This window comes from Bos mutus, chromosome 15, assembly GCF_027580195.1.
Source record: "Bos mutus isolate GX-2022 chromosome 15, NWIPB_WYAK_1.1, whole genome shotgun sequence".
Taxonomy (NCBI): domain Eukaryota; kingdom Metazoa; phylum Chordata; class Mammalia; order Artiodactyla; family Bovidae; genus Bos; species Bos mutus.
The window spans coordinates 16,700,289-16,713,926 of record NC_091631.1 but is presented as its reverse complement, the minus strand read 5'-3'; the positions used below and the strand labels follow the sequence as shown (position 1 = coordinate 16,713,926).

At 39.6% G+C, this 13,638-nt stretch overlaps 1 long non-coding RNA gene across 1 annotated transcript in view; it reads left to right on the top strand.

Annotated features, from left to right (window-relative positions):
• LOC138990988 (uncharacterized) overlaps positions 1–13,343 on the top strand; it is a 426,908-nt gene extending 413,565 nt beyond the window's left edge. Inside the window, exons 3-4 of the long non-coding RNA XR_011467014.1 lie at positions 68–255; positions 9,787–13,343. This is a non-coding gene — a long non-coding RNA (uncharacterized lncRNA). The remainder of the gene's footprint in view (positions 1–67; positions 256–9,786) is intronic.
• The last annotated feature ends 295 nt before the right edge of the window (positions 13,344–13,638 follow it).

Sequence of the window (13,638 nt, the reverse complement as noted above, 5' to 3'; positions counted from 1 at the left end):
TTAATTGAATCTTTATGCCTCCCTGAGCTCTGCAGGTTGGAAAGTTAAGTGTAGTGTTTTCTTTTAGGACTGCGCCTGCTCACCTTTGAAATAGCTGAGAGTGGCCCTGATGTTGGCTTCTGGCAAGAGGCATGGACCTCCTTCCCTCTGAGATCTGGCCACCTCCAGTAGACCTGTCTCCCCATTTGTTTCTAACTAGGATGTTGCAGTTAATGCTGGTGTGAAAATGATTAGCCTGAGAAAGCCCAGCAGGATGTGAGTAAATTAAAGAGTTGGGTTTTTTCCCCTGGGTTTTTAAGCAAAAGGAACCTACAAAACTAAATAAAAAGTACCAACATTAATGAATATAGGGGCAAGTCCAAAGCCGAGATAGCATTTTTGCTCTAAGTAAATCCACAAAGGGAATTTCCTTCCTTTAAAAAAAAAAAAGCAAACTATTAGAAAAACTACTGCTTTCACCATTCTCTCTATGCCTATTTTTCCACTTCTGGGGTAAAGTGGAGAAGGGGTGGGGACTCTTGGAAGCTAACTAGGGAGAATACTGTCATTGGGTTAGATGGTTCAGGAAATTTATGATTAGATACTCAGAGCCTTTATTAAAGGGGAAACAACTTGCTGCAATTGATATGGGTCAGAGGACTTGATCACACGGCCAAAGTGACACAATCAGGATGAGACTACCCTGAGGGGATATACTGCTGCTGCTGCTGCTGCTAAGTCGCTTCAGTCGTGTCCGATTCTCTGTGACCCCATGGACTGCAGCTTACCAGGCTTCTCCGTCCATGGGATTCTCCAGGCAAGAACACTGGAGTGGGGTGCCATTTCCTTCTCCAATGCATGAAAGTGGAAAGTGAAAGTGAAATCGCTCAGTCGTATCTGACTCTTAGCGACCCCATGGACTATAGCCTACCAGGCTCCTCCATCCATGGGATTTTCCAGGCAAGAGTACTGGAGTGGGGTGCCATTGCCTTCTCCCGAGGGGATATACTACTATGTTACTAAAAAGTCTGGAGACCCCAATTTCTTAGAGGGAGAGGGCCAAGCTTTGGAGTTGCCTGCCTCAAGCATTAGAAATCTGCTGACTCTTGTCCAGAGCTATAGAGCTGGCTGCCTCAGCAGCCCGAAGTCTGGGTCCCTGTTTGTTGAAAGAGGTCAGCCAGCATTCTGACCCTACTCAGGTTCCTGATTACTTTGAATTAGGTGGCCTGGAAAGCCCCAGAGATTTCACATCTGATATCTGGAAGTCAGTTGAAAGAGAAGCTTAGCAACCCCATCCCCAGAGACAGTATAAAGGTCAGCACCTTCTAGCAGCTGGTTCTGGTCTCTGGAGTTTGAGTGTCTGCATGAGGCCAGCCCCATGGGGGGTCATGCATTTCCATGTGGGGCAGGCCACATGGCATCGTCTGACTCTGAGCAGTATAGTTTCTGAGATTTGCCTGCTGAGAGAGACGCTACTTCCTTTATTGTTGTTGCTTTGAAACACAGTTTTGTTTTATTTTGCTCTTGCCATGGAGACTGTAATAAATAAAGAGAAGCGTGATTTCTTAATGGTCTCCATCTTCAGATGTACTTTTCTGCCTGATTACCTCAGAGCATGCAGCTCATGGGAATAAAGAAGGGGGAGAGGAAAGGTGAGCTTTGGCAGGAATAGGCAACACATTCAGGGCTGGGAACCAGTGTACTCTCAGGCCAGGTTCTGACATTTGGTGTGTTTTTGTTTGCAGAAGGATATGATATATGCATTATGCAATTAGAAGCAATTTCTTTTTGAAAATTGAGTTAAATCCAATTTTTTGTATGTTTTGGCTATCCTAAAGAGGGGTTGGTTTTCAATTACTTCAGTATGGTGTTGCACAGACTCATTCTAGTGGAATCCAGTTAGATGGTCCGAACACTTGTTCCAGAGGTTGACATGTGTTTTGATTTACACTATGCCTGGATGGACCGTGCATACCCTTCATTCCTATGGAGGATGTGAGTTGCAACAGAAGACTTGGGATAGCAGCATCCTTGCTAAGCTATTGAAGGAAAAAAAATAGGATTTTTCTGATTAATTCCCAAATCTAATACTGCCTTTCAGATAGGTACCATTTCAAGTACCATTTCAAGTGCGATTCTCAATTCTGGGTCTACAACAGCCTCACTTGAATGGAACGTTAATCCCATCCATCTTATTCTTCTCACCCCCATCACTCCCAGAGAGACCAGTGTGTCTTGGGTGGGGACCTTGGGATGGATAACAGGTGCCTTTGAGCCTCAGCCACGGTTGAGAAACTGAGTTTAAAAATGTAGTTGTTTTTTTTTTAAGGGTAATTTGTTTTAATGACAAATAATAAAGAAACCTAAGGATACAAAAAAGGAGATGCTTATAGAAATAGAAACAACCAAATGTAAAGCAATTGCCCTTCAATTAAAAAAGAAAATAAATTTTAAAAAAGACAACTAAATAATGTCCATGATCATAAGGCACCTTGCTTTTATAATCTGCTGCCTTATCTCGTGGGCTAATTTGGCTTTACATCAAAGTAAGTGCTATAAAACTATAAAATTCAATTTTGTTATTGAAATCAAAAGCATGGGAAAAAGCCACCTCCAACTATTACAGGAAAAGAGTGCCATTTCACTGGGTTATATCTGGCCTCACATACCAAGGTGATATGTATTAGTCTGCAGGCAAGGAATTGTTAATTATCTGGATAGTGGTTGGCTTGTTCCTGGTAAATATAGTCTCAGTTGGATATGGACGCAAGCTTTATAAGGATTGTTCAGTACATATACAACAGATAAGCTGATAACAACCACTTAACCATGTGCTGCGTACTCTTCTAATGCTTTATTTATATCACCTTCCAGCATCTCTACAAGGAGGTATCATTGTTCCTGTTTTACAAATGAGAAACTACGTACAGACATTTGTCCACATTCACTCGGCTAGTTGACAGGGTTTGGAACTCCGATCTGTACGGCCCCCAAGCTATGCTGCAAGCGCCGCACACAGGTCTCACCCCTGCCCCGTGGAGTTGGCCATACTGCAGCAATAAAGACCGTGGAGCTGACAGCTCTGCAGCTGCTTCAGAGAGAGATGTAGAGATTTATGCACAAAGATGTGTGCCTAAGATATGTTATAGCAAAAGGCCAAATATTCTTGTAAAAGTGGCAGAGATGACTGAAGAGCTTTATTAAGCATGTATTAAGTATGTGCAGTGGAGCATTACCATCCGCTAAATCTGGGTGGTTTTATTGACCTCTCTATTTTGCTGTATGTTTGAAATATTTCATTATTAATCATTCTTAGGCAAAAGGAAATGGAAGAAAGCAGGTAAGTTCTGCATTGTGAGTTGTTCAGGTAGTTTTTGCATAAACTGGAGGGCGATAATTGCTGATATGACCTCAAAAGAGATAAGGGAGCGAAAGGAAGGTTTGCTAATTAGCTACTAAGAAGAGAGAAATGTGAGAAATAATTAAATCACCTGGTTCGGTGTGCTCCTCCAACGCATCCTCCCTGACTGTCTCTTCCAACTTAATGACTCAGAGCAATCAGCCAACGATACACTCCGGGAGAAGAGAGATCTTGTTAAACTTCGAGTTTGATGCCAGTGATGCATGCATTGTTTTCACAAATTATATTAGTGCTCATGCACTGGAATTGCTGTACTTTAGACACTCAAAATTATGGACCAACTATCTCTAGTGGTTGCCTGGTTTTGGAGTGAACCTCAAAGGCGAGCCTTGGCTAGGAAAGATTTTTCCATATTCCAGCAGCTTTTGTTCAAAGCATATTTTGTTTATACTTCCTTCCAAGTTCAATGTGACACGGATGGTTGTGCTTTGATTTTTTTTTCTTTTTTGGGGTTCATGGAAATCATAAATGAAGTTTAATTTTTTAATCTTGCCCTTCAGAGCAGCTGACACATCTCAGCCAATGTTTGTTGTATGTGCAAAATATACGGAAGGGAGGAGTCAATTAAAGCCAAAAGGAGTAACAGAAAGGAAATACTTGAGAACAGAAACCAATAAAATAGTAGGGAAAATGAATAAAATAAATTGGTTTTTTAAAAGATTAATAACATTTTTAATCCCCTAGCAAAATTTATCAAGGGAAAAAACCCCACACAAATTACCAATGTTAGGGAAAATATTATATATACACACACACACACACACACACACATAAGGAAGGAGTAGCTATTTCAATGGCTATAGGACATTAATGTGGATGTCTTGTTAGAGCCGTTGATTTGATTTTAAGAAAGCTCATCATTGTCGTTTATTCTTTAAGTTGTGTCCGACTCTTGTAACCCCATGGACCGTGGCCTGCTAGGCTCCTCTGTCCATGGGATTCTCCAGGGAAGAATACTGGAACGGTTACCATTTCCTTCTCCATTTAAGAAAGCTACTTATATAAATAAGCTATGACAGAGGGAGTTATCCACGTTTTAGTGAGACAGCTTAACTCTCCTGCTAAATTAATACATCTACTTTGAGACTTTAATCTCCAGGAGAAGTGGCAACAGAAAGGGCAGTTGAAGAAACACTCCTTGTACACATTCACAATGTTTATTTTTATAAAATCAACACTGTAATATAATTCCACTTTTATCTAAAACAAAATGTATAAATGCAATTAACACTAGAAGAATATACAAACCAGAATATTCATAATGACTAATTTTCTCTTTTAGATAATATTTTAGATTATTGGATTTTACTTTTCCATGTTTTCTCACTTCTCTGTGTCAAGCCTATACAACCAGTTTAGAATGAGAAGTGAAAGTTGCTCAGTTATGTCTGACTCTGTGACTCCATGGACTATAGCCTGCCAGGCTCCTCTGGGATCTTCCCAACCCACACATCAAAACCAGGTCTTCCGCATTGCAGGCAGATTCTTTACCAGCTGAGCCACAAGGGAAGCCCTTGTTTTGTTTTCTTTGGCTACAGACATGTGGGATCTTTGCTCCTCAACCAGGGATCGGACCCACACCCCTTATGTTAGGAGGTGAAATCTTAATCCGTAGACTGCCAGGAGAAGAAAATACAGTAAATGTTTCAGGATCAAGAGAAAAAAAATGAATATACACCAATGTTTAAGGGTCAAGAAAAAAAGAAAAATGAATATGCACCTACATGCGACAGCTGGACCATTTCTAGTGATGGAATGCCTTAGGTTTCATTGCTCCATTTGCAAATGAGGAACACAACACCTCTGTGAGAACAGCCACGGAGGTGACCAGGAGTGACTTCTGGCTGTCCTGCAGCTTCTGCAGTGAAGAGTCTAGACAAATCTTCCTCCCCAAGGAAGGCTTTGAGGAGTGGAAGCTTCAGGAGAAAAGGGCAGCCATCCACAAGCAAGTCTCCTACCACCTTACCTCGAGCAGCATAAGGGCAGGACAAAGTGTAGCCGGTAAAACATCTCACGCAGAGTTGAATGGCAGCGACGTCCTGGCTCTTCCAAGACACTGTAGAGCAGATATTTATGGATTCACAGACAGTCACTCAGAGATGTAATAGGCAGCCAGTTCAGCATCTCCTGGGAGCCTTTGAAAATGCAGCTTTCTGCATTTTCTTTGTCACTCAGGGAGATTTGGGTTCAGTGTTTAAAGCATTCCAGCTGATTCCTACACTCTGGTTTGTAGGATCTACTGTAAGACAGACTTTTACAGACAGGAGAACTGAGTCAATGGAACTGAGTTTTTCTTTTTTTATGCTGGGTATTCTACATGACCATTGTCCTTCATCAAGTGTCTTCCTTCAGAAGTGCCATGGCTATCCCATTGCCTTCGCTGAAAACATCGCTGTGACTCACTTTTTAGAACTGCTTTCAGAACACAAGGCATTCTTTTAGCCACCCTCAAAAGTATGGTGGCAACACACTTTACAGAGGAGAAAGGAGTGCTAAAGTAATTTGTTATATATTTTTGAAGTATTTATTGACTGAGAAAGGTTTTGTTACATTGACAGAATGACAAAAACTCCTGTTTTATTCAAAAACATTTTCAAAAATTATTTCTAATAAACTGGATGTAACATATATATATGCAGAAACTTTGAATGTCTAGATGTTGATTATATGACCATGAAAAAATAGCAATTAGAATAGTTAATCCTGGTACTCATCCTTGTTCTTCAGTTTCTTAATAGTTTTTATCCTTTAAAATATAAATTTTTGTTGAAGTATATTTGATTTATATCAATCATATATCATTATATCATGATATAAATATTATATTTATATCATTATATTACTCTCATAGTGATTTGATACTTTTATAGATTACACTCCATTTAAAATTATTATAAACTGTTGGTTATATCCCCTGTACTCACATTATATCCTTGTGTTTTCTTTATTTTATGCCTCATAGTTTGTACCTCTTGACCCACTTCCTCTGTCTTGCCCCTCCCCCTCACTCCTCTCCCCTCTGTAACCACTACTTTGTTCTCTGTATTTCTGTTTTGTTTTATTCATTCGTTTGTTTTAACTTTTTAGATTTCACACATAAGCGAAAACACGGAGGATTTGTCTTTCTCTGACTTCAGCATGATACCCTCCAGGCTCACCCTCAGGATGAACCTGGAGGGTATTATGTTGTAGTGGATGGCAAAGTTTTCATTCTTTTTCATGACTGAGTAATACTCACAGCAAAACTGAGCAGCAAGTGTAGAGATTGTCCTTACCCTCCTGCCCCCGCACATGCACACATTCCCCCGCTGACATCTCCCACCAGCGTGGTACGTTTATTGAACTGACACACCATTACCACCGAGTCTGTGGTTTATATTCGGTTCATTCTTGGTCATGTACATTATATGTGTTTGGACAACTGTGTACTGACATGTATTCATCATTATAGTATCAGGCAGAGTATTTCCACTGCCCTAAAAATCGTCTATGCCCCACCTAGTCATTAGCCTTTTTTAACTCTAAAACAGTCTCAACTAGTATTTTTCCAAAGAATTTTTTTAGTGTATTTCTATTTTTGTGTGGATTTTTTCCCTTAAAATTTCTTAGATAGTCAAATTGTAATTTCTGGCTAATTTAAAATTCTTGACGTATTCAGTTGACTCTTATTTGTAGTTAAAAAAATATATTTTTAATTGAGAAAATAAGTTACAGATGCTGGTAAGATCAGGATGATTTATGTTAGATGAAGGATATTCTCAAAACTATTTTTCTATATTGAAATAGCTAAATATTTCAGCTTGAATACTTTAGATACTACCTTTCAGCTTCAGTTTGAAGTAACTTTTTTGACAAATATTTTTAAAGACAGAATTTACCATAAAGATTGCTTGTATTAGGACTTCGCTGATGGTCCAGTAGCTAAGACTCCTCACTCCCAATACAGGGGGCCCGAGTTCAACCCTTGGTCAGGGCTGCAGCTAAGACCTGGTGCAGCCAAATAAATATATAAGTAAATAAAAAATATTTTCTAAAAAACTTTGCCTGTATTTATTATTATTTTTAATGCTTCACCAAATTTAAATGGTGAAAAATCATGGTTTTTACTTCTACTTCACTCCAGCAGACATCAAATTATCTAATAAAAAATAGATGCTCCATCAAATTATTCTCCTACATGTTGAGATACTCCAAACTCAATTACCAATTTTCCAAATCAAATCTCATATATTGTTTGAATGCTCATTATTTTACTTGTTTAGTCCATCTTTCTTTTAATAAGAAGATATTTCAATGTCTCCTCATTGGCAAGCTTTCCCTTATTCATGGCAGTTCCCCCAAAATTCCAAATGCTGCACTTTGAGGGCTTTCCATTTATTGCATACTTTAAAGATTTCCAACTGATTTTAAATGAAATTCAACCAAGTTTTAGAGCTCTCATTTCTGAATAAATAAACAGAAGTTTGATATATTTTTGGACACTAGTCTTAATCACCATCAAAAGATCCTACTTCTTAATTCTGTAATATTAGGGGGTTTGGTTTCAACATCCAAATTTTGGAGGACTCATTCCATTTGCTTTCCAATATTAATAGCTCTTTGAAAAAGAGCTAAATGCTGCTCTCTTTTGGGCTTCTCAGGTGGCTCAAGTGATAAAGAATCTGTCTGCCAATGTCATGTAGGATATGCAGGCAGGCGACGTGGATTCAATCCATGGATGGAGAAGATCCCCCAGAGGAGGAAATGGCATCCCACTCCAGTATTCTTGCCTAGAAAATCCCACGGATAGAGGAGCCTGGCAGGCTACCGTCCATGGGGTCTCAAGGAATCAGACATGACTTAGCAACTGAGCGCACACAGCACACACAGGTTGATAAACAAAATAAAAATTGAAAGACCTAAAAAATGTTTTACATCTGATTCATTATGAACAGCAAGGAAGTAAATCTCATATTACTGTGCCAATGTTTGAGGGTTTTTTTCATTTTCAACATTAAACTTGTTACAAAATTTGGTAGTTTAGTTTTTGTATCTGTGTATGTATAGTTTGATAGCTCTAGCTTCTTTTTTTTAACTGGTAAAATACTGTGACTTGTTTGTATAAAATTATGGCGTATGTGTTTAACCATAAGTTGTGACTTGACTCTATAGGCTGTTTTTATTTAATAAGAACACTGTTTTTACTATATGACTGGAGAAGGCAATGGCACCCCACTCCAGTACTCTTGCCTGGAAAATCCCACGGACCGAGGAGCCTGGTAGGCTGCAGTCCATGGGGTCGCTAAGAGTCGAACACGACTGAGCGACTTCACTTTCACTTTTCGTTTTCATGCATTGGAGAAGGAAATGGCACCCCACTCCAGTGTTCTTGCCTGGAGAATCCCAGGGACGGGGGAGCCTGGTGGGCTGCCGTCTACGGGGTTGCGTAGAATCGGACATGACTGAATCGACTTAGCAGCAGCAGCAGCAGCATGCTTCACCAAAATTTGCTTTTATATTAATGGAAAAGCAAATAAATTTGTCATCACTGGTAAACATTTCACTTGAATTTATAGAAACATTCAAAAAAACCTCAAGTGTTTCACTATGAGCAGGATAAACTTCCAAAACTTTCCTTGAAAGTGAAAGTCACTCAGTCATGTCCAACTCTTTGCAACCCCATTGACTATAGAGTCCGTGGAATTCTCCAGGCCAGAATACTGGAGTGGGTAGCCATTCCCTTCTCCAGGGGATCTTCCCAACCCAGGGATTGAACCCAGGTCTCCAGCATTGCAGGCGGATTCTTTACCAGCTGAGCCACTAGGAAATTTGGATTTCAAAAAGCAAATTAATATCAGAAAACAACTGATTTTCTATATGAAGTATCAAGTGACAGTGGTGGGTAAAATTGGAATTATTTAACTATTTGCAAAGTTCCCACTTTTCCCCTTTCAGTTTCAAAACACTAATTTTAAATGTGCACAAGAAATCTGAAAGTAAAAATAAGTGAAATTAATTTAAAAAAATATTCAGTCAATTTAAGTGGAAAAGCCATGCTTCATAAAGTGATGTATAAATGTACATTCTGTAGCTGTAATCAGTATCTACAGACACATTGTTTAAATATCCACTTAGCTCAAGAGGGAGGGAATATATAGTTATAACTGAGTCACATTGTCGTATGGCAGAAACCAACACAGCATTGTAAAGTAATTATCTTCCCATTAAAAAATTTTAAAATATCCACTTATGATTAAGTAGGTGACGATGCTTCTTCTGCAGCAGATTTGTACCTTCTGGTTTTCAAGTAATTGTGATATCACTATGACACCCTAAATAAAAGGGATATTACCCTTAGTGAGGATTGTCAACAAAGGTCAGTCTAATTGAGGCTATGGTTTTTCCAGGAGTCATGTATGGATGTGAGAGTTGGACTATAAAGAAAGCTGAGCACAGAAGAATTGATGCTTTTGAACTGTGGTGTTGGAGGAGACTCTTGAGAGTCCCTTGGACTGCAAGGAGATCCAACCAGTCCATCCTAAAGGAGATCAGTCCTGAATGTTCATTGGAAGGTCTGATGTTGAAGCTGAAACAGCAATACTTTGGTCACCTAATGTGAAGAGCTGACTCATTTGAAAAGACCCTGATGCTGGGAAAGATTGAGGGCAGGAGGAGAAGGAGACGACAGAGGATGAGATGGTTGGATGGCATCACCGACTCAATGGACGTGAGTTTGGGTGAACTCTGGGAGTTGTTAATGGACAGGGAGGCCTGGCGTGCTGCGGTTCATGGGGTCGCAAAGAGTCGGACACAACTGAGTGACTGAACTGAACTGAATGAGGGATTTGATAGTAAATATGGCACCCCACTCCAGTACTCTTGCCTGGAAAATCCCATGGATGGAGGAGCCTGGTAGGCTGTAGTCCATGGGGTCGCTAAGAGTTGGAAACAACTGAGCGACTTCCCTTTCCCTTTTCACTTCCATGCATTGGAGAAGGAAATGGCACCCCACTCCAGTGTTCTTGCCTGGAGAATCCCAGGGATGAGGGAGCCTGGTGGGCTGCCATCTGTGGGGTCGCACAGAGTCGGACACGACTGAAGTGACTTAGCAGCAGCCAAACATATCTGTGTACGTTACACTTATCAATTCTCTTGAGACACAGAAGCATAGTATTTCATTGTTCACTAAATGTATACGTTCAGTTTAGTTTTGAAAAAAAAAATGGCTCATTGTTGCCTACAAGATTTATTGTAAAATAAGTGCAAAATAAGATGGTCATAGATTTATACTGAGTGATGACAAAAATCACAGTGCAAGACTATTTTGACTTCTCCCTGTGTACTCTCCAGTAGGACTGGGCAGTGTCTGTTTTCTGCATGTATTTCATAAATATGTAACCTATGATTTCCATTTTCCTCTGACCCCAGTGAATGGTGGCCTGGCATTATCAATTTCACAGACTGTGGCAAGACCATACAAAACTAGCTGCTAGTGTTTGCACGAATTTAGCAGCGAATAAAATACCCTACTCTACCAGGCTACTCCAGAAGAATCTGGAATAGAGTCTCCTGCCAGTTTGTTAAATTTGCCCCCAGATTCACCTTTGTGTGTCCACTAGCATGAACTGCATAAGGAAATGCAAATGAGCCCCTATCTGGGGAAGTCTGAGGCCAGGAGGGAAATAACCTGCTGGAGAGGAAGGTGATGGCAATTAAAGAAGGGATCGCTATATCAAGTGGCTACATCAAGTGGCCAGCAGGGTGGGCACCAGCAAATGAGTGACTCATCACACTGGAGACCAGAAGGAAGTAAATTGTTCCGAAATTCTTCTGTCTGTGCTCATGAGTAAGAGGCTTAATTATGCTGAATGGAAGCATGATCCCACTTGCATGAAATTCTACAAATTTCATATAAAAAGATCAAGCATTTGTTGCCCCCAGGGAGTGTGGACAGAGGTGATTGGGACAAGGCATGAGGAAATTTTCTGGGGTGATGTTAATATACTACAGCCTGGTAGGTTTGGATTAAACAGTTGTATGCATTTGTCAGATCTCAATAAATGTCCGTGTTAGATTTGTGCATTTCATTGTGTATAAATTTCATCTTAAAGTAACAAGTTAAAAATATGCATGATGAAATATTTAGGGTGAGAGCTGGACTGTAAAGAAGGCAGAACACCAAAGAATTGATGCCTTCAAACTGTGGTGTTGGAGAAGACTCCTGAAAGTCTCTTGGACAGCAAGGAGATCAAACCAATCAGTCTTAAGGGAAATCAACCCTGAATATTCATTGGGAGGACTGATGTTGAAACTGAAACTGCAGTATTTTGGTCATCCAATGCTAATAGACAACTCATTGGAAAAGTCCCTGATGCTGGGAAAGGAGAAGAGGGCTTCAGAGGATGAGATTGCATCACCAATGCAATAAACATGAACTTGGGCAAACTCTGGGAGATGGTGAGGGACAGGGAGCCTGGCATGCTGCAGTCCATGGGGTCGCAAAGAGTCAGACACGACTGGGTGACTGAACAACAACAATGTTTTGGCATCTGCAATTTACAAAATAAGATAGATTGATGGATGGACAGAATAGATGGATGGGATAACCTAAGCATAACAACGTGTCAGCGGTAGAACCTAGGTGGTAGATACGCAGTGTTCACTAGGAAATTATTTCAGCTTTACTGTTTGTTTGAAAGTGTTCATAGTAAAATGGGGGATAAAACAGCTTCCCTGTGCACAGTGGTAGAAAGGGTCACTTTCATCTGTTCAATCCTATCAGTATTCACAGACAATAATTCTCACTGGTAATATTGTTTATGAATATGTGTGGATGTCAGTATAAATGGAGGCAGTATTACTTTACTGTGATTACAAGTAGAGTGTCAGGACCAGTATTGGTAGATTCTGTGGTATCTTTTCATTTTGTAAGTGAATATCTTATGATAAATAAAATTTTTGTTCTCTCTGTGTAACACATATATAAATAAACACATATATATATATCAAGCATATACATATGCATATGATATATGTGTTTAAAGGATATACACCAAAAAGTTAGCCATAGTTATCTTGGGATGGTAAATTATGGGTGATTTTTAAATATATTTTCTTATTTTGCCCATATTTTTAAAATTTTGCCCATAATTTAAAAAATTTTCTCCAATGATCATCTATTTCTTGTGCCATGCTGTAAGTTTTCAGAGATGTTCTTTATTAAATGCAATAATAAATAAAAGCAAACAAAATTTTTTCATATGGATGTAAATATTTTGACCTTTTAATTAATCACCTCTTGAATTATGTTTCTGTGGAGTATACTTGGGCATTTTTTCAAATGATGGTAAAATACACATAACATAAAAAAATACCATTTTAACCATTTTAAGTGTACTGTTCAATGATATTAAGTACATTTTCATTATTGTGCAACCATCACCATCATCCATCTTCAGAATGCTTTTCATTGTGCAAAACTGAAACTCTATACTGATTAAACAACTCCCTGTCCCCCTGTCTTTCTCCAGCTTTTTGCAGCCATCATTCTGCTTTATGTCTCTGTGCATTTTGAATACTCAAAATATCTCGTTTAAATAGATTCATATAGTATTTGTCCTTTTGTGACTGACTTATTTCACTCAGCATAATGTCTCCAAGGTTCATCTATATTGTAGCGTGTGTCAGAATTTCCTTCCTTTGTAAGACTGAATAGTATTCTATTGCACGTTATATCACTTTTTTTATTACCGGTTCATTCATCCATGAACCAGAGAAGGCAATGGCACCCCACTCCAGTACTCTTGCCTGAAAAATCCCACGGACGGAGGAGCCTGGTAGGCTGCAGTCCATGGGGTCGCAAAGAGTCGGGCACGACTGAGCGACTTCACTTTCACTTTTCACTTTCATGCATTGGAGAAGGAAATGGCAACCCACTCCAGTGTTCTTGCCTGGAGAATCCCAGGGATGGGGGAGCCTGGTGGGCTGCCGTCTATGGGGTCGCACAGAATCAGACACGACTGAAGTGACTTAGCAGCAGCAGCAGCATCCATGAACACAATGCTTCTATCTTTTGACTGTTGATAATAATGTTGCTATGAACATAGGGGTACAAATATCTTCTTGAGCCTCTGCTTTCAATTGTTTTAGGTATGTCCCCAGAAGTGAAATCACTAGATTAGATGGTAATTCTGTGTTTAACTTTTTGAGGAACTGCCATGACAGATTCCAGAGGGGCTGCACACATCTTACATTCCCAC